Here is a 3,091-nt window from a genome sequence, read left to right as displayed (position 1 = left end):
ATAAATTTCACTGAGGGTATAGGGGAAAAACATTCGGGTCTTACTTGGGTACTGTTCCAGTCTTAGGTTTTATAATCACCAAACTAAATATTTTACATTTTGTGTATAGCTCTTGTTGGGTCTCAGACTTGGGACTCATGTATTTCTCAAAATATTAACTGATATTCTACTTTGGGAGTTATGAGGAATGACCTACAAATCTGTGCTTTTAGCCAAGTCTCTCAAGTAAGTCTGATTCACATTCAGGTTTAAACTTGGTTATCTACTGCACATTTTTGTTGAGGAAAACAACTACATCTTAAAAATATAGAGTTTAACTTAAAAACAAAAGAAGAAGAAAGAACGAAAAGAAAGAACTGAAGGAAGGAAGGCAGAAAGAAGAAAAGAAATAAGAAAAGAACGAAAACAGGAAAATACGTGTTTGGATGAGTAACCGAGGTGTGAACGGCCACCGATGATATGAGCTGAGTCTGTTCTCCTTCACAGTTCGAGATAGAAGGAAACCATTTATGGCCTTTTAGATCTCTGTTTTTCTATATTTTTGCTATGCTAGCTGCCAATCTGAAAGACACACTGCCTTCTAGAAGTTAAATTTACAAGTAGATCTGAAAATGGTGGTGGTGGGAATCTGGGGGTGCGTTGGAAGCAGTTTGTAAAGCGGCTCAGGATCTTACCTTCCAGGAGGTCATTCGTCCAGGCACACATCATTTTTATCTCCTCCCTGGGATATTGAGATCTGACCACTGTGCCTGCCAGCTTCTCTCCCAGTGCCACTGTGGGGTGCCTTAAAAGAAAAATGCTTATGTAAAGAAGACAAGTGTGGGAAGGCAGACGTTGGCCCTAACAGACCAAGGAGCTCAGCAATTCCACCCACAGCTACTTTCCCAGAGAAATGTCCCCAGAGACAGAGGAACTTCTAGCAAGAAGTCTGGCGCTCAACAACTATTTCCCAACCCTCTCTGACGAGTCGATTTCCTTCTGAGAGCTTAATTTTATTAGATCATAGGAGCCCAATGTGCTAATGTAAAACCCTTATAGGGAAAGAGAAACTTTCAAAGCAGCTGTTTAATGTAGGTTTCTGTTTTGTTTTGTTTGTTTGTTTGTTTTTTAGGAACCCATGTGGGCGGAGAGAAAAGTAAAGGAGAGAAAAGTAAATCTAAAACCTTACAAAATAAAATGTACTAATGCCAACTAGCTCTCCCTTTCCCCGCATAAGTAAGATATTCAAAAATCCTGCCACTATGGTACTATATGCTAGATGGAATGAAAAACTCTTATACAGAACAGAAGTCATTGAAAAGTGTACTGTTCCCTTACAGAGACGTGTTGGGATTCACGGGTCCAGGCACTGGCTCTCCGAGGAGCAGGATGCCAGGAGAGGAAGCAATGGGTCTCTCTTTCTGTACTGCCATTCAGAACAGGACTCCTTGAGCATCAGCTAGCTGCTCTAAGGGTCAAAGAGACTAGGAAGTCCTGACAAGAGGAAAAGCGTTGAAAAGAGACCAGTCACTCAGGACCAGATCAACAGAAATGCTCTGTGATTCAAATCAGTGAAACACTTGCTGAACTGGAGAGCAGATAAGACAGCTGGAGGCAGAAGGATAACTCAGACCTGTCACTTCAAAGGACAGCTCAGCATGCAGTGGGTGATGGGCCACCTGATATGTTTGCCACCAAGAATCTGTGCTGTTGTCTGTGCCTGTGCTTTCTCTGATTCACCGACTCATTCAGTATTTTGGTGTCCACAGTGATCTGTGCATCACGAACTGAAAACACAAGAATATGTGCTTTAATTGTGGTTGCTGAACCTAGCAGAACTGTAACATTTACACAGGTGACTGATGTATTTCTGGTGAACTTAATACACATTTTTCCTCATGTTAACCTCATATAAGGTTGACAAAACAGGAAAGAGTCAGGGCTAACCAGGTAATTTCTATACTTACACATGGGCAAAAGTGAGTTCCAAAAATCCATTTTCTATAAAGGGACCTTGAAAGGTATAAATCATAAGTGTTAGTGGAAAGCTATTTACGAAGAAGCAATAATATTAAAATTTCCTCCTTTGCATCCTTCAGCTAAGGCATAGCCTTTCTTCCTCTGGGTAGAATAAATAAGAGGATCATTCCATAGTAAAGATAGCAAAAGATGTCTAGTCTTTAAAACAGGAGCAGTGAGGAACACAGTTAGTTCACTGAGGCATGAATTCCTACACAATTATGTTCTGAAGGCTGAGGCTCTTTCATGCTGTCTTACTCTGTCAGCTCCAGGGACATGCTTTTCTGAGAATATATTTTTCCAGCCAGACATTGGAAGAAAGTTACAGACTTTACTCAACAACCTGAAGAAATAAATACACAATTCTGTACTCCTAAGAAACTATCAAGAGGCTGGAAAGAGTTCAGTTAAGAGCACTTGCTGTTATATCTCAAGGCAGGAGTTGAGTTCCCAGCACCCGTGTCTAATAGTTCCCAACTGCCTAACTCTAGCTGCAGGGAATTCAACACCCTCTTCTGACTTGTATGGATCCCTGAAAGCATGCACACACATATATTTATTTCTTTTAAGTGAAAAAGAAATCTAACAAACAATTGACTCAACATGCAATACCAGAGACTGCCCCACTGGGGACCCATCCCAAAACCAACCACCAAACCCAGACACTATTGCATATGCCAGCAAGATTTTTCTGACAGGACCCTGATATAGCTATCTCTTGTGAGGTTATGCCAGTGCCTGGCAAATACAGAAGTGGATGCTCCCAGTCCAATGAAGGAGCTAGAGAAAGTACCCAAGGAGCTAAAGGGGTCTGCAACCCTATAGGAGGAACAACAATATGAACTAACTAGTACCCCCTTCCCCCCAAGAGCTTGTGCTTCTAGTTGCATATGTAGCAGAGGATGGCCTAGTAGGCCATCAGTGGGAGGAGAGACCCTTGGTCTTGTGAAGATAATATGCCCCAGTACAGGGGAATGCCAGGGCTAGGAAGCTGGAGTGGGTGGATTGGGGAGCAGGACAGGGGGAGGGTATAGGGGACTTTCAGAGAGGAAACTAGGAAAGGGGAAAGAAGCATTTGAAATGTAAATGAAGA

The sequence above is a fragment of the Mus caroli genome, chromosome 4 (assembly GCF_900094665.2).
Source record: "Mus caroli chromosome 4, CAROLI_EIJ_v1.1, whole genome shotgun sequence".
Taxonomy (NCBI): domain Eukaryota; kingdom Metazoa; phylum Chordata; class Mammalia; order Rodentia; family Muridae; genus Mus; species Mus caroli.
The sequence above is the reverse complement of the archived record's forward strand: the minus strand, read 5'-3'. Positions refer to the sequence as shown.